General features: G+C 38.0%; 1 protein-coding gene and 1 non-coding gene across 3 annotated transcripts in view; one reads left to right on the forward strand and one right to left on the reverse strand.

The window, feature by feature from the left end:
- The window catches only part of MRRF (mitochondrial ribosome recycling factor), a 714,694-nt gene that overhangs the window by 94,795 nt on the left and 593,467 nt on the right, over positions 1-26,432 (reverse strand). The gene's annotated exons all lie outside the window — the stretch shown is intronic.
- Positions 5,006-5,108, forward strand: LOC122791151. Its single transcript, XR_006363117.1, has one exon. It is a non-coding gene; the product is annotated as a U6 spliceosomal RNA (small nuclear RNA).

Below are 26,432 nucleotides of genomic sequence, written 5' to 3' on the forward strand. Positions count from 1 at the left end.
GCTATTTACTTGTGCTGACAAAATGGCTAGACCAAGTACAAACTTTGTGTCACAGTATTCATTGATGCACACTGTTTGTACATAACAAACCCCTTCTATGTAAACAGAATTATGCATATGTTCATGCATTTGTTAGTAAAGGGTTTTTTTTTTTTTTTTTTACATTTTTATTTTTCTTTAAGGAAAAGTCCTTTTAAAGTAGCACAACAGAAACTGATAAGGCTGTTTCTATTTCACCTATCCGAAAAATGACAACAATACAGTAAAAAAATCTAGTGGATCCTATTCTGATAATACAAAATACTGTTTTACTGCAAGCAAATTTAGGTGTTTCAGCAAATGTGCCACTAATTTTAACAAGGTTTCAAGTCTAAATGCAGAATATAAAAAATAAGTAAATACATAATGCTGTCTCCAGTCAACAGTTCTTAAACCGTCTTCCATAATCCACTCCCATATGGACATTCACAAGCAAAGACAGTTTTTTGCAGCTATACAAAACATAACTTCTGTTTGAAATCTCTCACAGTCTTCACATTTTCTAGCATTTTTATCTCAAATATATAACGGGATATTAACAACATTATAATCTTAATTAAAATGCATTGAGGCTACAGACATTTCTGTATCAAAAATCTGCTGGGCATGCAGACTTCTTAATACGTGATGAGAAAAAGCAAGCTGATTTCAGAAGGTAATGTCAATCCATTGTATATGTTCTTCAGTAGTTCACAGTTTTTGGTTATGCTAAATCAGAAACTTTTATTTTGCATAGAAATCAAAGATTTAAAAAAATATGACAGGTCTTTCCATGATGCCTTATTAGTCAAACCCCATCTGGGATGAGACTAACTGCTCTAAAAGTACTTCAGTGAAACTTTAAACTTTATAAAATTCTTACAACTTTAAACAATATTTTGGAAACTTACAGTTAGCTATAGTAAGTAAGGGAGTGGAAAACACACAAACTCTTGCATGTGGTGACAGCTCCCCCCTCACATAAAGAAATAAAAGTTTTGTCAGACTACAATTTGTTCAGTAAGCCTCGCCTCTAGAGTCTTTGAATAATGGGTCATCGATGACACGGCATGTATTCATGAAACACTTTAGGTACTTACCAAGAATAGCAATGGCATCTTTTTTTTACTTTTTTTGTCAAATGATTCAGTTACCAAAGCTTACTTAAAATTAATTCTCTAAGCCCAAAGTTAATGATATGTACATAATGGGTATGGAGGGGTAAAGCCTTCCCTGATAACATAATTTCTTACACATTTTCTAAACAGAGTAGTTAGTGTTTGTGTTTGTGTGTGTGTGTGTGTGTGAGAGTGTGTATTACAAAGAAACAGTTGCTCTGTCAACTACATGGATTTCCAAAATGGTCTTGGTTAATGTCATCACACCATCTGAACTATTTGGAATTCTAATTATCCACAAGTTAGAATGATGCATTCACCAGAATACCACAAAAACTGATGGATTAGTTCAATGTTTTTAGAATTATATATGTAAAACACACACACACACACACACACACACACACACACACACACACACACAAACTGGCAACATATTTATATGCAATATTTTGTATTTTTCTTAGCATTAAAAATAAAACATACTATGAATGAAAATGCATAGATACGTTTAAATATTTTAATTAGGGGAAATACCTTGACGTATGCCTCTTAGCAACTAGATAAGGACTAAAACAATCACATTATTTTTAAAAATGTTTCTAGATCTGTAATTATAATTTCCTACATTATTTTAATACAGCACGATTTGTTCAGAATAAATATTCTGGTGCACAACATGATACTAAAATCACTGTGATTTCACACACTGAAAACATTCAAGTTTACTGCATGTAACCCTTGGAATAAGCAATGCATGCTGCTACTTATACTACACCTGTGCTGGAAGCAATCTATGATTGTGTTTTATGAAAACTGTTAAAACAATTTCAAAATGAATCGCATTCAAATAATCATATCTATGAACCAAACAAATTCCACACTTTCAAGTTAGAAGGAAGCTATTTAATTATTCAAAATAATCTTTACAATTGGCCACTGCAGTACTGGTTCAAAACCTTTTGTTTATAAAGCATTGTTAAGAATTATGTATTCTTAAAGATTCCCCGGCAATAATGTGGGTGGTATACAATTATACTCAGACTACTACCCACAGGGACGAACACAGATGTTATAGAGAAGACATCAAATATATTGGTATTAAAATATTCTCAGAAAACAGATCCAAAAAAGTGGATTAACACATTTTATCTAAGAAGCACAAACATTGCAAAAAGTAACCAATTTGCTCTAGTTTCAGGACTTTATAGAGACTGTCATCAATAAATAAGTACATTTTTCCAGACAAGCAACGTACCTCAGATATGCATATGTAATACGTACACTGAATAAGAATGCAGTTTACCACAAAATACATTGCAAAGCATCCTTTTCTTGTGATTTTTACTGGCTGCATGACTGGACTCTTATTTGAAACACAGTACAGATAGAGGGACAAAGAAAGAGTTAATTTAATATCTGACTGCAATTGCTTGCCCGAACTGGTTTGTGCTAACTAAATTCAGCAATTGTTTTTTCTATCCTCTAGATGGCAGAGAAGGCTAACTATTAATCTTTCCAAATTTACATTACTTTTTTTAACAAAGCTACAGTATGCTCGATCAATAAATACTCCAGCACAGTTCAAGGAGAAGAAGTATACACAACACTGGAAAGTGCAAATCTTGTACTTACAGTTTACATATATTGTAGAGCACATTACATTTTTGTGCACTGCAAATCGCATTGGCCACCAGGAAGGGTTATTACATTTGTTTATTTGCATTTATTTACTGTGAAGTTTTGATTGCAGAGACCCATGATAAGTGGAGACTTGGAGAGAAAAGCTCCAAAAATTATGCTGCTGAAACACATACAACATAGTCTGGAATACACTGCAAGGAAGATTGCACAAACATAGTGTGGAATATACAGAAAAGATGATTGCTGTGACATGAGTTAGAAAAGCAAGGTATAATTGTTAACAAACAGTTACCTAATGCATTGCTCAAAGAATACTTTTCACAGGCTTACACATTACTAACTAGAGGAAGCTTAGACACTTTCCTAGTAGATAAATTACAGGACACACATAAAAGTGAGATTAACAGTGCTACTCTAATCCTAGTGGTGTGTCTACAGTAGGCAATAGCATTATATGGCAATAATATATTATGTAACTCCATATACATATATGTAAACAATACTACAAATATGTAAGGAATAGTATTCATGTGCGTACAAAATGCAATAAGATTTTAGTTTAATACATGACTTAATTAACAGGGTATTGATCTTTGACCAGAGGTATTGCAGGCTGATGAAACATAAGAGGTGCGTGAATGTAGGGGAAGTGTGACACACAAGGTGTACCTGTTGGTTATTAAGGGTGTACTTGGTGGTCTACATCTGGCAAGTAAGAGTTTGGGCATTTACAATTCCAAATAGCAGGGATGTGATTTTTTAATGAAGAGCTTGAACTGTTTGGGATCTGATATTTGCCTGAGGGAGATATGAACGGAGCTTCCCTGTGTGGCAATAAGCACTGAATAGAGTGAGTCACTTTGCTGCTTGTTGGATTTTATAGTTGTAGAACAGTGTGTATGTTGTACCTTTAAGAAGCATTTCAAGGTCAGCACGTGCGTATAAATAGCAAGCATGTGCTAGCTTCAGTGCCATTTTGAGAGTGCAGCCAGAGAGTGAGCATGTATGAGTCTAATAGCTAGTTTGTTTATAAGTTTATCTAAGTTAAAGTTATTAAGCCTCAATCCTGATGTATTTGTACATAATAAAGCTGCTTGAATAGAACCCACAAAGACTAGTCTATTTTATCCTGACTAGACGAGCGATAAAAGTGGTGATGAGTTTTTAAGTTATGGACTTTAGTTTTCTTAGAGTGGTGTACCACCACAACAGTGACTGCATGGCTGGATGCTTCTGAAGTACAAATAAGGTGCTACGGCAAAGATGTACACTAGACTGGGATGCAGAAATGATGGGGCACTGTGAGGTGATAAAGGGTTACACTCTACTTTCACACACAGTTCTTGGCTACTTTCTAACCATCTGGAGGACAGATGTATTCACTGGATGTTAGATTTTTGTCTATCGGAAATGCCACTACAAAAAGAATTGAACCAGTGCACACTTTGTTTATGTGGTGATGAAAGCTGGAACAATAATTTTTTACTTACTGTTTGTTGACTAGGTAGGTGGACTGACCAAAGAACTCTTCTCAGCAATAGCCTGAGTCATATGGTAATGACAGTCAATTAACATTTTATCAGCAAGTTTATGACACAGAGAACAACAGTTTCATAATAGTACAACTGAGCATTTGAAAAAAGTTTACACACTTATGGTTACAACAAAACAAACACCTTTTCTAATGTGTAGGCTAGTAGTCTTGAACTCAAGAGCCTCAAGGGCTAGTTGAGAAACAGTCCACAGAGCTAAGGGCCAGTCAAGTGACAACTGACAAATGGACTTACTTAATGAACAATGAACAGACAACAGGTACTTTTGTATTCTTTCCTCAGATGTACCTTCAATGTCTTCTTAAACAGGGAAAAGTTTTAAACTAATGTAATTTTATTAGTTAATCTCTTCCATGAGGCTGAAGATAACCGACTAAATATTTTTGCAAACAGCAAGTGAAAAATGAAATCTTTTAAGTTTAGCACTATCTTGGCTTCTCAAAGAGTAGGAGGGGCTATTTATGCTAAGTTTGACAGTGAGCAGAGAACAGTAACTTTAATTAAGCAGCTTGAAAGTTACTGTATTTACAAGAATGAAGCTCTGACACCAGCTGGTAGCCATTTTACCTTCAGAGCACTGTTGCTCAGCACTATTTGACAAATAAATCTAAAAATGTTACTTTCTGCAGTCTCTACAAGGGAAGACTTATGACCTGAAAGTGGGGCTACTGCATGGTTTGGCAGCACATATATTATAATATGAGCAATACAGAAAATATTAGCATAGCCCCTGAGCCAAGATGACATGCAAATTTGTACAGCATTCTGTATTTTTTTGTCTGGCAGTTAGCAAAGAGGACTAAAGCTGTTATTATACCATGAGCCCCCCAAAACGTGCACGCTGATTGGCCAGCGTGCCCGTTGTAAATCGAGTTATACTAATGGAAAAAGGTCCGTTGCTTATTTTAAAACTGTCTCGCTATGTTAAACTCATTTAACATAGCGAAACACTAAAAAAAAAAGCAACGGAGATCTTGCTTTCTCCGTTGCTTTGCACAGCTCTGATGTACTGCGCAGGCGCGCAGTACATCAGAACTGCCGCGGATGCCAGACATCTGCGGAAGGGCAGTAAACAGGCATTATACTATGCCATTATTTAAGAAAAGTAATAGTTTCTTTTCTTAAATAATGTCATAATATAATAGCAATAACACGCCTGGGTGTGGGTAATGCTAAATTACCACGGTTGGCTTTGTTTGGTCCCTAGCCTCGGGACCAAACCACGCCAACCGTGGGTAAATTTAGCATTACCCACACCCAGGCGTGGGTTATTGCTATAATAAACTGCTTACTATTCCAAGGGTACAGGATTTGAATCTTCCCATATTCATTTTCTAAATATATTAGGATTATGTAACAGGCTTCTACAGTGAGAACATGAGAAACCTTGTGGGCTATCTTACATTGGTTTAAATCTTTAGTTTCCAGCAGTGTAACTATCAAACCCATGGATGAATGTCAGTACAAACCCAGAAACTAGACTGACAGAAACTGGAAATCTTCACAGTTCTACCTAATTTAGGCACACTGTTAGACCTGAAAAACATTAGAAAAAAATATGGCATCTACACTCTGCTGTATTACAGATGAAGATGACAGTACTCTGGAGGATCCATTATCTGAATAAGTTATTGTTTTGTTTCCTTCTCTGTGTCTGTGCAATGTTTACTGCTGGACTCTGTTGCCACAAAGCCCATTCCAACAAATATCCTCCAAAAGTAATACCTGCTGCAGGGCACTCATTTAACATACACTTGCAATAAGATGCAGTTACAAGAACTACATCAGATTGCAAAGTGTGAGCAGTCACAGATAATCTGCTCTTGTGGAATTAAGAGTATACTGTGCAGCATGATCAAGACCTCTTATATTAAGACTCGGTCCACATCATGTTCATCATATGCAGACCCAGACTACTATGCTAGATCAGCGCAGTGCCTAACAACTTCAACCTACACTTCACAAAACAACATAATCTGACATGTATACCCTTCTAAGGAGTAAGTACTTGAACATATCAGGGTACAGCATTTAGTGCTGTACACCAATTATAGCAATAATTTCACTCTGTAGTTTGTTTCTGTCCTGATGAATTCCATGCTGCTCTGTAATAGTGAGGCAGTAAATAACATTTAGGTGTGAGTAATGCATGGTTTACCCCCGGCTGATGTTGTTGTATTAAAACAGTGAAGTCCAAGTGACCAAACAAAGCCAGCGGTGGGTACATTTGCATTAACCACATCCAAATACGATTTATTGCTATTATATACCAGCATTACTTAAAAAGAAATGTCTAACCTTTATATGTAATGTCACTGCACAAAAAAAAAAAAAAAAAGATTTTCCCTACTATCTCATTATACAGGTATGTCCTCCCTGGGATGTGGCTTGGCAATGTACTATGCCTGCATCTGTCCAAGTATGCAATAACATAGGCACAGCACATCAATATAATGCAAGTTTTGGCACTTCTGTACAGTAGGTATAGTGATTCAGTTTCAAAGTACCTACAAAGTTTCTGTCCTTGGCGATCAGTAACCTACTATAGTATGAAGTTCATCTTGTGGAAAGTTAAAAGAGGCCATTATTTTCACATTTCAGTGACCACAGTAATCTGTTTCAGACCCGCTGCCCTTTCTATAATGTAGATTACTGTGGCTACAGATAAGTCTATCTAACAAAGAATTTTTAACATTTCTTGTTCCAAAGGGTAATCCTTGATTTACAAAAAGGATGCAGTGCTGAACAGACACTGGTTGTTAATGTTTTTGAGTTTTAATTTACTTTTATTATCTGAAAGTCATATATTTACTGCTGAGCTGATTCTGCTTTTCTTGTTCTTTCCACATAGCATCTCCCCTTTCTCCAGTGCACTTATTCTGTCCTCCGCCCACATTACAGGTTAAACCTAACTTGTTTTCATTCTCTATGCCTCCTTTGCCTGCAGACTGTAAAAACAAGTTAGAGAGAAAGCATGCATACTAGCAATCATTATGCCTAAAATATCACAACATGTTTACATGGAAGTCAATATTCAAATCAATGTTTAGTAATGAAAGCCAAAGTCACAGCTCCTAACCATCCAACAATCTGCATGAATGTTACTTGACTTCCGGCCAGAGCAACCAGCATCATTAACATAAAGAAATATGCCATAACTTCATATCCTTTAATAAATAAATTACATATCTCATAGCATTCAGTGATGGGATTATTCTGCCATAAATCAGTCACACCATACAAAGAATCTGTTCAGGTACATACAGAGACATGAAATTCAGAGCAAACGCTGAGATTCCATTGGACCAAAGCATCTAGTAGTTTTGTACACATAATCAAAGAAAACCTAAATAAATGCAAATAAATCATGTTAAACAAAATTCTAGAAGAGAAGGCCACATTAGATCTGATGGATTAGACACATCTGCCTGACTATAAACTGCTTGTAAAAATGCAAAAGAAAAAAATAAGGATAACAGAGCTGTCAGTTATATTTTAAAAAAGGTAATGTCAAAAATGCATATTGGAGTTATGTTCTGTTCCCACAATTTTTGCCATTTTCCTTAAGTATGTTGCCACAAAATTAAAGTGGGAGATGTAAAGATGACATCATTAAAATAGAAATTAAAACATGTTCTACATATAATACGTCAAATGCATTTATTCTAGCTAATAAAGAAAAATGCACGTGGATGAGAACTCGTAGGTTAATTGAAGGTGTGCTGTTGTAGGTGCATCACATAATGAGTTTGGTTTCTTGGCTGGATGTGGGAAAGAACTTGGATAGCGGGTTAAAATATGGGCCAGAATGTGGTTACAATGGGGGAGGGGGGGTAGAAACAGGGTATGCTGGAGAACAGACCAGGAAAAAAATCCATATTTACCTTAAAAATGAATGAACAGATATTACAGTCAGAGCAATTTAGTTAGAGGACACGAGTGATTCTTTCCATCTACCACTGGAATGAAATGGACTGGCTACCTTTTTTTGAATGTGTACATATGTCAATTGGATATACACATGTTTACATGTGGCTTTGGATAGCTTGGTTAAAATTATTTAGCAACAGTATTTGCTACATCATTCACTACATATAAGACAGGTTACTATGGGGCTACATACAGAATGGCTTTAAACTGTGTTCTTAAGAAGTGTTTACATGCAAATCTAAGAAAAACCTTCTTTCTTGTGTATTACTTATTTCTTTATGTGTGGATATCATTGGCCTCCATCTACTTCACATAGATTTTTCTAACATACTAGTTGTTCTTCTTTCGACTTTTCCCGGTTAGGGGTCGCCGCAGCGGAACTCCGGTCCGCTAATGATTGGCAGTAGATTTTTACGGTGCCGAGGTGCCAGCCCAACGCCCAACCTTCAACTAAGGCACGCCCATTTACACATGTCTTTCAAATGCCACTCAACCGTGGGGAGGACATGCAGACTCCACACAGAAGGTGCTCCAGCCGAGAATCGAACAGGAGAACCTCTTGCTGCGAGGTGACAATGCTACCGCTTCACCACTGCGGCTATTTTTTTCTAACATACTAGTAATATACTGAATTCTACCATCATCTCGGAAATAATACATGAGGATCTACTTTTGGAATATTTCATAACTTCCCTACATTCAATTGGTCCAGGATCATAACCTATAAAGTAAATAATGGGCATTCTCACTGTGATATTCTGCTAATAGAACATAAAATATTAATTTTACAGGAACTTGCTGTCTGATATTATGTATTCAAATCAGACCTCTTGAGTATAATTTTTGGCAGTGGATCTGCACCTAAAATGCCTGGAATTCTATTTTATCTGGAGCATTGCAATTCTTTTTTTGCTTAACAGTAAGTGACCCCATCAGCTGTCTCTTGTATCTGTTGACTGGACACTATATTCTGTAAGTCTTCAGGCTAGGTCACTTCAAAGCAGTAGTTGTAGTATGGAGCTTAGCACTAGAATGCAATACTGTATGATGCACTAACTTCTTCTGGGGTAAGTAACAACATATTTTTCTATATGTTTGTGATATGGAGAGTTATACCCAATCCTTATTACTTTGTAGTGCAAGTTTTTATTTAATGTTTTGTAGATGTAAGGGCAGTTTGGCTATTCACTATTTGTACTCGTACAGTCTTTAGTTATTAATTAATTGAGGCATATAAAAAATTCAGATCTTAATACACATTTTAAAGTAAACTGCAGAATGTAAGCCTATATGAAGTGTTTTGCTGCTTTGACTAACAGGAGCTGCAGCATGCTCCCCGACCTTTACCGATCTGACAGTCTTCAGCAAAAGGATGGACTTCTTGTAAGTATTTGCTGGCTTTTCAGCAGTGGCCACAAGGTATCACAGTTTTCTGCAAATCTTATTCTTCTTCTTTCAGCTGCTCCCATTAGGGGTCGCCACAGCAGATCAACTGTTTCCATTTCTTCCTGTCCTCTGCATCTTGCTCTATCACCAACCACCTGCATGTCCTCTCTCACCACATCCATAAACCTTATCTTAGGCCTCCCTTTTTTCCTGTTACCTGGCAGCTTCATCCTTAGCATCTTTTTCCCAATATACTCTGCATCTATCCTCAGCATATGTCCAAACCAACGTAATCTTGCCTCTCTGGCTTTGTCTCCAAACCTTCCAACCTGGGCTGACCCTCTAATATACTTATTCCTAATCCTGTCCATCCTCATCACACCCAATGCAAATCTTAACATCTTCAACTCTGCCACATCAAGCTCTAACTCCTGCCTTTTTGTCAATGCCACTGTCTCCAACCCATATAACATAGCTGGTCTCACTACCCTCTTGTAGACCTTCCCTTTCACTCTTACTGGTACTCGTCTGTCACAAATCACTCCTGACACTCTTCTCCACCCATTCCATCCTAACTGTACTCTCTTCCACACTCACCATTACTCTGAACTGCTGATCCCAAGTACTTAAACTCATCCATCTTCGCCACCTCTACTCCCTGCATCCTCACCATTCCTCTATCCTCCCTCTCATTCACACACACATATTCTTAGTCCTGCTGACCTTCATTCCTCTTCTCTCTAGAGCACATCTCCACCTCTCCAGGGTCTCCTCCATCTGTTCCCTACTCTCACTACAGGTCACAATGTCATCTGCAAACATCACAGTTTTCTGCATATATTGTTGCTATATTTTCACCTCTCCCTGTCTGGCTTCTTCAGCAATCTATTAGCTATTTGTGCACTTTTTTGAGTGTTGTGATTAGTAGCATTGGAATTCTCCATTCATTTGCATTGCCTCAAATGCACTGTATTAGTGCGCAGAGGGCATGGCCCCCTTTGTCTCAGTAGGCTCCATGAATACCATTTTTCCTGACTTTATTATCAGTCTCTGTAAGTGCTGCTCAGAAATGTTTTGAGGTATAGGTGCATGTCTGTTACTGTGTCTGTTACTGATATGCCTCTCTCTTTTTAATAACATACTTCATGACTGATTTGCCTGCACAACTACTACTCTGACTGCTGTTAATCAAAGTGTGAGATCATCTGTTAAATATCTGACTGCTCAGGCTGTGTTGGTACCTTACAGATATAAATACAAGACAACCCAAGTAACATGAGTCTGATTAGCAGTTTGGGTTCTTGATGGTGCAGGGAAGACGAATGATTGTTCTCGCCCAACAAGCACAGTGGCTCCATGGACAAAATCCTGCTGGAGAGTGGATGCTTGTCAGACAGTGTGGGGGGAGGGAAGGGGAGGGAGGAACAGGGCAGGAGGATGTGAGTGTGGCCCACCAAACCAGTGATGGCAATCCCCCAAGTGTGTGTATGTGCAGACTAAGTGGACACAGGCTGCTCTCACAATAAGGCAAACGCTCATATTACCACCAAGAATGGAGTTAGGCACACAAACAAAATGAAAATGTTGTCATTAACAGGATGCCACTGTGAGCACAAAGCACCCTCATGGCTGCCTGGATGATGGTCATTATAGGTTTCATGGACAACAAGGTACAGGGACACAAACAATACAATAAAAAAAGCAAAGTATCCAACTGTCCTCGTTCATTAATTGCTATGGTGAAACCTGCAAGGGACATGGTGACTGTCTCTGTGCTGGGTCACACTTATAATGCTTCTCAAAATATTGAGCTATAATTCATCTATCTGTAAACAAGTCTGAATGAGAATATGTTGTGTCTTTCGGCTTTTCCCGGTTAGGGGTCGCCACAGCGGAACTCCGGTCCGCTAATGATTGGCAGTTGATTTTTACGTGCTGAGTTGTCAGCCCTAATGCACAACCTTCAACGAAGGTATGCCCATTCACGCATGTCTCCACGCAGAAGACGCTCCTGAGAGTCGAACAGGTCAGCGTCTTACTGTGAGGCGACAACGCTACTGCAGCATCACCACCGCGGATCTAAATATTAAATATATATTAAATGGAAAAAACAGCTAAATGATTTATGTCTACAGTAATATACTCATTCCAAATGTGTATGCTCATATCCTAGATGTTTGTTGTGTGTAGTTACATTTTTTAGAGTATCTTGAATTTCAACTATGTACATACTCAATGCCATGTATTTTGATGGGAGGTTGGCATAATGGTTAAGGTGTTTGCCTTAAATACACAAGGTGTAGGGTTTGATTCTCACTTGGGGTAACTGGCTGGGCTTAAAATGGTTCATAAAGAACAGTTAGCCTACTATGAATCTATGAATTTTCTTATGTATTCAAAAGTCTTAATTGTTTGTTTTGGCCATGTTTATAAACACTGGCTTCTGTTGCTTTTGTTATGTAATCAGATCACTATAACATGAGATTTACTTATGTTTTAAAAATAACTATTTGATTTATTTACTGGAATAAAGTTCGGGTTTATTTAGGAACAAAAATGCTCAACTGCTCAAAGTCTCCTTATTGAATGTGTTTTTGTTGGTTTGTGTGTTCTGTAGTCATGCTGATTCAGCTAGAAGTTATTATGGTTGCAAATTCCTCAAAGATGTTAACCTATGGCAGAGATGTATATTTAACTGTGGCCAACCTGATGCTAAGTGGGAGTAAATTTCTGAGAACATTCAATGCTTTTATTATCAACACACCACTCTCAAAAGTTGATGTTACAGACCTCTGTAAACACTCCATTATTAAGCAGTTTTTCATAAGTACTATCAGAAGCACTAGTAAACAACTGAGACTAATTTTACATATCTCAGAGGAAAAAATAACAAGAGGTGCAGCAGGCAACTTTCTGCACTTGATAAAAGTCAACAAATCTGTTTTTACAAGTGCTGTCAGAAGTGCTATAGTGTAAAATGGCTGAACAGGCTGAATACAGTATGTTATCTCCCTGAAATTGTCTTAAATACTGAAAATGTCCTAAAATGCTGTATGGAACTTCCTCAGAATCACAAATTTCAAAGCCAGAATGTTTTAGCTTGTCCTAGATAAAAGCTGATTTGGCTTTGAAATTTATGAATCTGGGGCAACTTCATACAGCATTTTAAGACTATTTCAGGGAAACAGCATAACATATTCAACCTAAATGACTGTGCTTCCATCACTGCTACCAAAGTTGAGCTGAAACATACTTACTTTGCAGTTTATGATCATGCAAAATTTTGAAATACTTCTGAGGCAACAACATACATCAATGTTCTACTGATAAAAAATAAACTGCTTTTACCAAGTATTGTTATAAAAATTACCAAACACATGGTACTAATTTTACATGATTCAGAGAAAAAAGATGATCACAGGGAAGCTGCACACCGCATTTTATTCATTATAAAAAATAAATAACACTGCTTTGCCAAGCACTGTCAGAAGCATTAGCAAACAATTGAAAATGAGCTTACTTTCGCTAACCTGAAACAATCTTCCTTTATGTTTTATGCTCATGGGGAAGCAACCAAAAACATTACTGATAATGTAAAACAATTACATTGCATTCAAAACAGCAGTCAGATGTATTGTCATACAGCTGTTACAGACTGAAGGCTTATAGATCATGTCTAAACGTGCAACATGAAATGTATTTAAAAAACAGTGTTTGCATGCATCCTTATGCATAAAAACAATTTTTTTGTGTAAAAACAAAACCTCGTACTGCATCATTTTTGTAAAAAAATTAGTTTTAAAAACAGCTTCCAGACAATGAAGCTTTAGTGGACCCACACATATTTATGGCATTAATATTAATGCGTGGACAGCAGGTGTTTACGTCCCTCTGGGTTCCAGTTGTAATTATGCTGTATTAGCATGTGTCCATAATTGTGAATCAATTACGCAATGGCCAAGCTGTTAAATTAAGAGTTTGGCACAAAAAGCCATTAGCGTTTTGCAAAATTGTTAATTTAAAAGAATTCTATCTCTACAAGCGAACTTAGGAGAAAACTGGAAGTGGTGGATTTATAGATTTGATTTGGTCCTTACAATGAGTGGAACTGCTGAAACACTTCCACTTTTCTTAAATAAAGTTCAGCAGTTACTGTGAGACCAGCAAGATGATACTATTTACTACTTGTTATTCACAATGGCATAATCTCTTACAGAGACTATAGGCATTTCTCTTAATGAGTTGAAGAATCTAGCCAAAGACTGAATTTGGTGAGCTACATGATTTATTACTATGAGAAAAAGTAATTTTTGTTGTAACAAATGAAAAAACAAGCGGCAGGCTTTTAAAAGCAATATACATGTGGATATAAGTAGAGCAAGTGAAAATATAAATGTACAGTTAAAATGATTAAATGAAGAATTAGAAGTGCATAAGATAAAATGTTATTAAAAAAGTAAAAATTGGAAATGCAGTGAGAATACGCTGAAACAGTAATGGGGATGTGAAAGACAGCAATAAGGGACACAGAAAAACAAGATGTAGTTGAAATCCAAGTTCCAATTTGTACATGTTACTAAAAGCATGAAAGGAAGACATTTCCAGTATTTGATCAAGTATGTAGAATTTGACAGAAAGAGCCATTTCTGAAGATGTGTAAAATTGTGTGCTCAAAATAATGCATTTGCTGTTAAATAGAAACATGAAAATTAGCTGTTGTTGGCATTATTAAAGTGAAAAAATACAGTGAAATCTGAAAATGCATCACAATCACTAAAGACAAATATACAGGTCAGACTGTTGGCAAGGAAGGTTGATAAGTAATAAGGAAAATGCTGAAATTTAGTTAAACAATGTGCAAATACAGTGCAAGATTTTTTCTGAAGGCAATAATGAAGTACTGGGGTTAAGAAGCCCAGAAGAGAGAGATGTGCTCACTGTTAACATATGCAGGACACCAAATAACATCCACTGGGTAAAGAGCTACTGCACCCAACTATAAAAATAAGTGCTTTAAGATCTTGTGAACCTTGTGAGGAGTTGAAACTGTAAAAAAAAAAACTTCAAAGTGTGAAAGGAGTGAGCCTGCATAATAACAGTCAGGTAATAAAAGAAACATTTAAAATATTGTGCAGAGTGACAACAATGCTATCCTTCATAACTATGCACATTTATTCACAGGATGCAGAAGTCTGTTAGGAGAAAATCAGATATAAATAAACTTCATGCTGTGTCAGTGATACATGCTTCAAGGGAAGTAATAGTAGCTCTCAGGAGTATAACTAAGCAATACTGAAGCAGATGGAGATAATAGGTGTTGCTAAGAAGCAACTAAACATTAAAAGGTGAAAAAATTACTGCTGCAAAGCAGGGGCCACATTCTGTATTTATCTTGAATAACAGGATCAAAATAAACTAACTAAAAGAAAACATTACCTACTGAGTATAGCTGAATAACTGGTATCAATAATGCCAAGTTAAAGTCTTTCCAGTATTAGAAGCAAACCATAAACTGTGGTACATAAAGCTACACAAAAAGTTCCAAAATGTGTTAATGTAGCACAATATTAGAAAGGTACAGATACCTTAAGCTTCCGTGTAGTATCCCTACAGCACCACAGAAATTCCAAAGACTTGTTGGAAAGTTAATTGAGGGCTCAGAAGCTGTAGTAAATATAAGTGGTGGTTTGTAAGTGTGGGTCTAGAATTAAAAACATCATGACATGAGACGAACAGTGCTGCTAAACACATTAAGATAGTATGATTTCAAGTTAAATAAGAACAAGTCTGAAACTGGTTACTGTTCAAATTACATGGACACAACTGTCATCTTTAGAATACTGAGATCTAATATACAGTAAGTCAGAGACAGTGGTACATCAGATTTTACCACTTACTCTGCAAACAAACTCTACCAGGTTGAGTAAGCATGACCTGCCCTTGACAAATCCAAACCGAGACAGTTCCAGTCTTTGGGGGTTTCCTATGAAATGAATGATTAGTTCCATGATAGTTCTTTACATGGCTTTCCATATGAGGCTGGTCAGACTAATGGGTCTGCAATTGCCTGGGTTTGTGGAAGGTCCTCCCTTTTGCAAGGTAATGACTGTAGCTGTTCTCCATTCTCTTGGTACAAACCCTGTATGGAAGCTGAGACTGAACAATGTTATTAGCAGTTTGACTAAATCACGCTTCTTGCTATTTAAGATGAATCCAAGGATATTGTCAATACCCACTGATGCAGTATTTTTAGCTTTTGATAGCATGTTTAGGACTTGGTCTTGAGTAATACCTGGAGTTAAGCCAGATTCAGGTATATTTTGTGGGACAGGTGGAATGGAGATGGGGTAAAGTTAGAAAGTACAGTTTTGTACCTACCATAAATGTAGATGTTCGAAGATCCACATTGCTGCAGTCCTTACATATGGGTAGTCCGCTGTCCTCGGTCGGCCCGAATACCAAAGTATTAGGCTGACGTCGGTCATGGGCGCTCAGATCTGACATCAGAGCGTCAGGGTATAAAAGCGCATGACCGACGTCATATCCTCAGTCTTTTCTTGCCCCAGATGTCAGAAGGCCCTAAAAAGAAAGGCCACAGCCCAAAAACAGGATACCTGCCAAAAACATGCCCAACAACCAGCATCACCCAGACCATATAGTCATGCCAAACTACAGAGGGGAAGGAGGGAGGGTAAATTGGACTGCAGCAATGTGGATCTTCGAACATCTACATTTATGGTAGGTACAAAACTGTACTATGTTCTTCATCTCACATTGCTGCAGTCCTTACATATGGGTAGAATCCCAAAGCAGAGGTAAAGGGAGGATGGCAAAATCATAAAGCATTAGGGGCTGCTAAAATGCCATGTAATATAGCAGTGGCAAATCCAGCCCTAGACTTAGAATAAAGAGGAAGGTGGTAATGTTTAGAAAAAGTGTGTACTGAACTCCAAGTGGCTGCTTCCAAAATATCTTTTGTAGCTACCCCCCTTAGAAAGGCAGTAGAAGTGGCAGTAGCTCTAGTGGAATGAGGTCTGATTCCAGCTGGAATCTCCTTACCATGATGGGAATAACAGAAAGAAATACAAAAACCAATCCATTTAGAAATAGTTTGTTTTGAAACAGGTTTTCCCTGAGAACCCAAAGCAAAAGAAACAAACAACTGCTGAGACTGCCTGAACCCCTTGGTTCTGCTCAAATAATAACGCAACTGCCTGTGAATATCCAAAGTATGCAAAATCTTCTCCCCTTTATTTTGGGGGTTTGCATAAAAAGTAGGCAAATGAATAGTTTGGTTCAAGGCCACACTAGAAACCACTTTAGGCATAAAGGAAGGATTAGTACGCAAAGATACCCTATCCTTATGGAAAATCAGGAAAGGTTCCACTGCCATAAGGGCCTGTAATTCAGAAACCCTTCTTGCAGAGGTAATGGCCAACAAAAAGCAGTCTTCCATGATAAATACTTTAACTCGGCAGTAGCTGCAGGCTCAAAAGGTTGTAGAGTAAGTTTTTCCAACACAAAATTGAGATCCCAAGCAGGAGTAGGAGCTCTCATGGGGGTCTTATGTTCTTTGCCCCTCTAAGAAATTGCTTAAACAAAGGATGAGAAAATAAAGAGGGTCACAGTCATAGTGAGCAGAAATGGCTGCAGCATGAACCTTTATCGAGGAGAAAGACAAACCCTTGTCCAATAACTCAGTAAGATATTGAAGAGAAACACTTAAATCAGGCTTGGAAACATCAAAGTCCTTCACTTTGCTCCAAATAAAAAATCTCCTCCATTTATCAGCGTAAACTTTCCTTGTACTAGGCCTTCTGGCCTCCAAAATAACATTCAAAACTTGTTGTGGAAGCTGAGACCCTCCAGGGTCTAAAACAGAATATGCCAGGCTGTTAGATGCAGAGACTGAATCTTGACATTGAGGAAGTGATTGCCCTCCTGAGACAAAAGATGCGGAATCAAAGGCAGAGGCCATGGAGGCTCCCGTACTAAACTCCTCAGTAGTGGGTACCAATGCTGTCGAGGCCAATCCGCGCTATCAGAATCATGGATGGCTTGTCTTTTCTGGCCTTCAAGAGTACCTTGGGAATGAGAGGCAGAGGTGGAAAGGCATAGACATGAAGATTGCTCCAACTGAATGATAGAGCATCCACCTTCCAAGCTGTGGGATGAAACATTTTTGTGCAAAACTTTGGCAACTGGTAATTTAGTGGAGAAGCGAACAGATCTATGTCTGGAGTTCCCCATAACACTGTCAGCTTTTGAAATACATGAGGATCCAGTTTCCACTCGTGAGGATCCACTATTTGTCTGCTCAACACGTCTGCTAAGGAGTTCTGTGCTCCCGGTAGAAACCTTGCCTGAAGATTGAGGTGTAAACTGAGAGCAGTCTCCCACAAAATCATCACTTGCCTGCAAAGAGGGTACGAATGGGTTCCCCCTTGCTTGTTGATGTACCACATGACAGTAGTGTTGTCTGTTTGAATCAACACCTGCCCTGGGTGAAGTAAATCCTTGAAAGCCATCAATGCAAACTGGACTGCTAACATCTCCTTCAAGTTGATATGCAAATGTTGAAGTCTGACAGGCCACGTGTCTTGCACCCATTTTCCATTGAGGTGTGCTCCCAAGCCTTGTCCAAGGCATCTGTCGTTAGAATCTGACTCGCCTCTGGTCGGGTCACAGCGAGTCCCTTGTTTAGGTGACATTCCTGTGCCCACCACAAAAATTCCTTCTGAATGCAAGGTATTATCTGCTTGACAGTGTCTAGATCTTGGCAGTGTTGTGTCCATACATTTTGAGATACCATTGAAGCTTCCTCATATGCAATTTGGCATTGGGAAGCACCAGAATACAAGATGCCATGAACCCCAAGGCTTGAAGGACTGTCCTTGCAGTCAGCCTGGACTGTAGAGACATTTGATGGAAATAAAGAGAAAGGCTTCTTTGCTTGTCCGGGGGCAAAGAAGCCATCTGGGAAGCTGTATTCAGTCTCACACCGAGAAAGGAGATGTCCTGAGAGGGTACTAGACTGGACTTTGTTTCGCACACAGAATACACTAGGCATCTTAACACTACCATCACATACTGTAGATGATGAAGAAGTTCGTCCCTGTCTTGTGCAATAATCAGGCAATCGTCCAAATAAGGATAAATCTGTATTCCTCTTAGTCTGAAAAGGCTATCACTGGAGCCAGAACCTTTGTGAACACTCTGGGCGCAGTAGATAAGCCAAAGGGCAATGCAGAGAACTGATAATGTAAATTTCCAGCTCGAAACGCAGGTACTTCCTGCAACTGAGGCTGATAGGAACATGAAGATAAGCCTCTTTGAGATCCAGAGTTACCATCCAGTGATCTTTTCCCAACAGAGGTAAAAGCTGTTGTAACGCCAGCATTTTGAACTTTGGAATGTCCAGATAAGTGTTGAGGATAGATAAATCCAAAATTGGTCTCCACGTGTTCCCTTTCTTTGGTACTAGAAACAGGCGAGAATAAAACCTAGGCCCACTTCTGACAGAGGAACTGGCTGTATAGCTCCTATTTGAAGAAGTAAAGAAATCTGCTTGTGAGCCTCTATCCTTTGCCGAGGAGGAACGTCTGGCATGCCTTTGAAAGGAGGCAATGTATGGAAATAGAACTTGTAGCCTCGGTTTATAATGTCCAATACCCATTTGTCCTGGGTGACTAAAAGCCAGTTTTGCTTGAAAAGTGCTAACTTTCCTCCCAAAGGAGCTGCCAGGCAAGAAGAATCTGGCAGCTGAAAATGCAGGTCATTGGGCCTGTTTACGAAAGGACTGGCCCCTGCCCTCACCTGCAGATTGTGCAGGCGAACTCCAAGTTCTAGGCCTGAATGTACTGTGAGCACTGCCCTGCCACGTCTAGGTCTACCCCTAGACTGAGAATCAGAAGAAGGGTACGTCCACCCCTTAGTAGGCCAATTTCTACTAAACTTTGGAGGCTGCACCTGCAAAAAATCTTTAACAGTCTGCATAGACTTAGCCTTGTCTTCCATTTTCTTCAAAACCGACTCCACAGGGGGACCAAACAAAACTTCAGACTGTAAAGGGGCATCCAGAATTCTAGTTTTAACATGCTCGGACAAATTCTGATCCTTAAGCCAGGCGTGCCTACGAAGAACTGAACCAGTGGCAGCCACCCTAGAAGAGGCCTGTACAGCATCAAAACCACACTGCAAGGAATGCTTACCCACCTGTTCAGAGACATGTACTAAATCCTGCAATTCTTTACACTCTATGCCCTCTGCCAAAGCATCCACTTTAGATTTTAGCTGAGAAAGGAGGAAATTCTGATACTTCAACATATGAAACTGGCAATTTAAAGCCCTCATTGCTAAAGTAGAAGAGGTATACACCTTCTTACCCCATCTATCCAAAGCTCTAGCTTCCTTATCTAGAGGAACCGGATTCTTTACAACAGAGGCTCTAACACCCTTAGGCCCCTGACTAATAGTTTCTGGGTCCGCCCTAGGACTCTTATACAGATATTTATGAGCCTCAGGCACCCTGTAATACCTGTCCGGTTTAACTGGTGCAGGAGGCAAAGAATCTGGATTAAGGGAAGCCTTCGAACAACATCCAAAACAGGAGGTATAGCCAAAGGTCTATGCTGTGGTAAAAACAAGAATTCCCTAAGCCTCTTCCGTGAATCAGAGAAATCCTGTCCTTCCCACTTAAAATGCTCCCTCATGGAATGCAGAGTTTCTGAAAATGAAAAATCCTCTGAGGGAGAAGCAGAAGGAGTGGAATCCTCTACATCCGAATCCGAATAAGGGAGAAAATCTTGAATATCTTCAGCAGAAGACTCTGAGTCATCTGAGGCCTGATCCAAACTTTCCAACTCTGGCTCCACCCTGGGCCTATCATCAGGAGGGGGCATAGAACCTCTAATTAAAGTAATCAAATCTTCTGCCATTTTAAGCATGTGCTTTTTAGGCACAGACCCAGAAGTACCTGGAGTGACACCAGAGGAAGGCAAAACAGACCTGCCTTTAGAAGAAGCCTTAGAAATAGTAGCAGAAGGCCTAACCACCTTAGGCAAAGAAGGGAGAACAGTAACCTGAGAGGCCCCTTCAGCTTGACCTGACTCCTGTGAGGCCACATCCTGCAAAATCAAAGTTTCCCCCTGAGACTCAACAGAAACTTCAGAAACTTCAGCCGGATCCACCTGTTCCACTGTAGCTTCTACAGGACCGGCGTCCGAAACGGACGAACCATCCTGTCTAGGTTTCAAAGATTTGTCTTTGCGCTTCTTCGTGGAAGCGGGTGTCGGAGGATCCGACGGCATATTATAATTACACCGCTTACCAAAGACTAACCTAGCACAATCTAACCTTCATTTTATGGTGCGCTTATTAAACCTAGCACAAAAGCGACACCCGACTACGTCGTGCTCAGGTCCCAAACAAGGAATGCAAAGAGAGTGATAATCCCTATGCGGTATTTGTTTCCCACAAGAAATACAATTATTCACTTTTTCTGACATCCGGAATTAACTGAGGCAAGAAAAAACAAAAATATTCCCCAACGGGGTACTTAGCCCAACTTGGTTTCAGTCTGAAACTCAGAATACGAAAATTTCAGAACGCCGAACGGCACTTGCAACGCTGCTTCTGCATCGGACCATGCGGCAAAAAAGACTGAGGATATGACGTCGGTCATGCGCTTTTATACCCTGACGCTCTGATGTCAGATCTGAGCGCCCATGACCGACGTCAGCCTAATACTTTGGTATTCGGGCCGACCGAGGACAGCGGACTACCCATATGTAAGGACTGCAGCAATGTGAGATGAAGAACATCTAAACTTATCTGCCAGTATATTTGCTACATCTTCACTCTCAGTGCAGGTAACATTGTTTCAATCAGCTCATTGCATTCCTGTGTTGTGCTTTGAGATTACAAACAGAACTAAAAAAAATGCCTTGTGATTGTCTGTCTTTGGTAGCTATTTTAGTCTCAAACTTGGCTTTGGTGGATTCTATTAAGTTCCTGAGCTGTTTGTTTATTTCAGTGACAAGGGCGCTAACATTTTGGGAATTACTTTTCCTACTTTTGGTCAAAATCCCTTTCCTTTTATATATAAAGCTTATTAATATTATGGTTACACCATATTGGTTTGTTTCTAGGGTTTGCCCTGCACTTGTTCCTGTGGGGTACAGCTGCATCTTAGGCAGATGTTTACATGCTGGTATAGTGTGGGAGTGTATGTTTTCTTCATATTCAGTGGAGTTAACTGGGTTTGGTGATGATTTGAAGCTTGCCAATATATTGCCTTAAAGAAATTTCTAAATGTACCTTTGGTGGAAATTATCTCTGGTTTCAATTTTATTTCAAAGGAGACTGTTTTATGGTCAGAACTAACAAGTGATGAAGATACACAAGGGATGGTGCAAGATCATCCCATATTAGTACATACAGACATACATACATAGAAATATTAAAAGCAAAGTCAATAATGCCATTCTACACTGTCAATGTCCTAAAACAGTTGCTCCCATAAGTGTCCAGGCTGTTCTTAAAAATATCTAAACTAGTGCTTGCTTTAATGTGATTTGGAAATCTATTCCATGTATCAGCTACTCTGTCAGAGAAGCAATTAGTACACTTATCTTTGCTGTGGAATCTTCTATGTGGGTTGTCTGATGATTCTCTACTAATTTTTGATAAATCCAAACATTCCCAGAGGTAGTTGTCTCTAAATATCCAATATAATAAGGTCTCTTCTTAAGTATTTACAGCAGACACTGCACAAGTTCAGATATTTTAGTCTTTCATAATAACTGAAATTTCTGCATCCATGGATGCCTTTAGGATATTTCTGCTTTACTCTTTCCAGTTTACCCATCTTTGTTTTTTATAAGGTTTCCATATTATTCCATACTCATGTTATAACTAATAAAAATGACAATCATTTCTGATTTCCTAGACCTTATAAATCTTTTTATGCAACCTATAGCTCTATAACTATCATTAACCAATTGGTTGATATGATTAGAAAAACTCAAAGTTGGATATACCCATATACCCAGGTCTTTAAATGAATCTACAGTTTCAATCTCTTTGTGCTGTAATAAGTATTCAGCTTTCAATTTATGTCTCCTAAATCTTATAAGGTTTACTTTTCAATGTATTTTTCAACATATTATTCTCCTGTGCCCAAATGGTCAATTTAGTCAAGTTCTTTTGCGGACATGCCCTATCTGTAACAAATATAATAATTTTACCCATTTTCAAGTCATCTGCATACAGACTGTAGAACATCTCATATGAAAAAGATAGACCTGAAAGATACAGTCTAAACAAGTATTGGCCTAGGATAGAACCTTGTGAGACACCGTGTTTGTAACCTTGAATTTCACCTGTCCAATTGTTGTATTATACTTGTCATGTCCTATTTGTACGCCATGCACCTATCCATCTTATCAAGAGTACATCAGTACCTAGTTGTTCTAATTTATCAATCAGTGCTTTGTGTATGACCTTGTCAAATGCTTAAGTTAAATCAATATCACAGCACATTTTTTCATTCATAGATATTATTGAACATCATGGTGTGTGTGGTAATAGATTTATTTTCAACATATGCATGCTGATATATGATTTCAAGTCCCAACCTTTTCAATTCTAACATTAATTTATCCAATAGAACATTCTCCATTCTTTTTCCGCAACATGAAAGTAAACTTATGGGCCTGTATGAGTGTGGGTTTGTCCTACTTCCCTTTCCCTTAAAGACCGGTTTAACAAATAAAATTTATGTTGCCAGTCATGAGGAATTTCTCCATATTAATACAGCTTACTAAATAACATATATAAAGGTACTTTAAGTTCATGCTGAAGTGTTCTTGGGTCATTATTACCAATTCCATCTCCTCCCTGTGCTTTGTTTGGATTCAGTTTGCATACTTGTTTTTCAATATAACCTAATTTGATTTCAGTATCTAAGGTTACCTGGACGTCACTAGGACAATTTATCACCCCCTTTGAGGAGCTAAATAATTTCTGCACAAGACTTTGTAAATATATCTATAATCTGTTGTGTTTGAGAATAAATTTTAGATCTATGCACAATTCATCAATTTGTCTTTACTCCTACCACATCTTAGGAATCTATAAAATGGTTTCCTATTATGCTCAATATCTTTATACAAATTTTCTTCAAATTTTTTCTTGATCTTCTCTCACACTATGTTTAACTTGTCTGTCCAGCTTATTTCAGTTTTCAAAGTAGTAGTTCAACCTCTTTTCCATTTCTTATATGTTTTGTCTCTCACCTTAATCAAGTATCTTGTTCTTATATAAATATATCCTCCAAACGTTGTGTACCTAGATTCAGATATTAAACATTTTTTGACTGTTTGCATTCAAACAATTCCTCTTTCGAAACTTTCCACATTCCTTCTGCAGTTTTTCCACTGAACATATCACTCCAATTTGTTTTACAAAGTTACGGTTTTGCTTCTATATAATCTGTTATTAATCTTCTGTGCATTGGTTTAGATTTCAGTTTGGCAGAATTCTCTAGTAAGAAATTAACCTTTATAACCCCATGATCACTGCTCGTCAACAGTAGTAAAACTTGACATGAAGTAACAGTAGTTTATTTAGGGACACAAACAACGTCTAGTATCTTGCATTCCCTGGTAGGCTTTTTACAATCTGAAGCAACTGTTGTTCTTGGCCATATGCTGTACATAATTTCCTTACTAATGTTTCTGAATCAATACTATTCCAGTCTGTTTCTGGTAAATTTAAGTCCCCAGTCACTATTATTCTTCCCTTCTGTGTTTCATGCAAGAAATGTATGAATTCCTCTAGGTCATCAGCATTTGACTTGGAGGTCTTACACTCCAACAATTATTATATGTTCAGGCCTGTCTTTCTTGTCAGAGTTACAAAATCTACAGCATTGGTGTTATCACTGTACATGTAATAATCACAGGTTTCTTGATCTTTAATCCTTATCATAACACCTCCACCTGATTTTTAGATAGAATGTGTACTACAGTAAAACATTTATACCCTGACAAAACTGGTTTCAAGTAATTGTTCTTTAACCATGCTTTACAGACAACAACAACAACATCAATCTTATAGGAACACAGCAAATTTTCTAATAAAAATGTATTATTAATCCTTCTAGCATTAACAACCATGACAGAAGCATCAAATATTGCTATGTGTGAACTGTTAAATTTTACAAACCAAAAGGAATAGACAAACTGAGGAAAAACAAGAAAAGCAATGGACAAAGTACACTCCAAGCAATATCAAAAGTAATGATACTGTAGTTTAATAAAGTAAGGTTAGCACTTTCGTGCAGGCCAGTGTGCTAACCTTACTTTATTAAACTACAGTATCTTTACTTCTGATATTGATTGGAGTGTACTTTGTCCAACTGTTAAATTTTGTCCTGGCAAAAGTCTTGCTTGTGTTTGTTAAATATTGCAAAATATTTCCTGCAAAAATTCTCTTCTCTGATTTTGACAAGTACATGCCATCCTGTCTAAATACAGGTGCGCCCAAAATTAAGCTCAGATGCTGTATACATTATTTTGTTTTTAAACTGGACATTTTTTCATGTAGGCATTTACCCAAGAAAACTTTTCATTCTTTCATTCACTGCAAACTGACTCTCCTTTCTATATGTGATTTGTGAAAAAGACATCCTAACACCTGTACAAGCTATGCCATCTAAGACAGCGGTACACCCACATCTTGAGCCATAGTGTCAGCTTCTGTCATTGTCCTCTTTTTTCTTATAGTAATGTCCTTCAGTCCTTCCACGTTCAGTTTCAGTCTCTTCCTTTTCACCTGCCCCTTGTCTCTTTTTTTTTACCTTCTCTTTTAGAAAAATGATGCCCTTTTCTGTAGACTGAAGGTTTTCTGTTAGAAAAATTATCATTCCCTGTAATCTGTGTGTTACATAACAAGGCAGTGTCCTTTTTAGTACATATTCTGTTTGCTTTATAGACATAAATCAGTTTATTTTTCTTCTTTATTTGTTGTGACCCTCTTCCTTTCTTTCTTATTTTATCTTCATCTATATGCTCTCAATCATCAGATTGTTGAATACTTGGATCTAGAATTTCAAAGTTGTTATATATATTGTCATGTTCAATAGGAGCTGAGTGATCTTTACTGACAATATCGCTTGCAGTTGTACCTCTTTTTAATAGTAAAGATCAAGAAATTACAAACCAGCACTCTGGTAAATCTTGTCTACAGGCTACACCTTTCTTCCTATAAAAGTGAAAAACACTGGTAAAAACATATAAATTAAACTAAGTCTTCTCTTACCAGGCAACTGCAAAATCAATCACAGGATTGTTAAAATAAGCCCTGGACTGCCCTTTGCAATCTAGGTGAAGTTATAGCTTACTAGGCCCCTTGGGATGGCTACAGCTTTCCTGTCTAAAACCTATCCATTTCTATTAACAAATAGTGAAAATTAGAGGTAAAACAACACATTATATATCAAAGTATGTCTTCTTGTTTACAAGCTATCCATTTCTTCCTACAAACAGTGAAAAACAGTTGTAAAAATAAAATAAAATACAAGTCAAAATAAATATTCTCTTAGCAGGCAAATGCAAAATCAATCACAAACCAAAAAGCATTGTTTAAGTAGTAAGGGCAAGATCCAGGATGTTCCTCTCCTTGTGTGTACTCTGACTAATTGTTCCAGGGCATTTGTGTTGACAAAGTCCAGGAATCTCTGTCCTTGTGCACTAGTGGTGGTTATAGGTGCCCAGTCTAT

Source organism: Protopterus annectens, chromosome 16.part0, assembly GCF_019279795.1.
Source record: "Protopterus annectens isolate FY-2018-M chromosome 16.part0, PAN1.0, whole genome shotgun sequence".
In the NCBI taxonomy this organism is placed as follows: Eukaryota; Metazoa; Chordata; order Ceratodontiformes; family Protopteridae; genus Protopterus; species Protopterus annectens.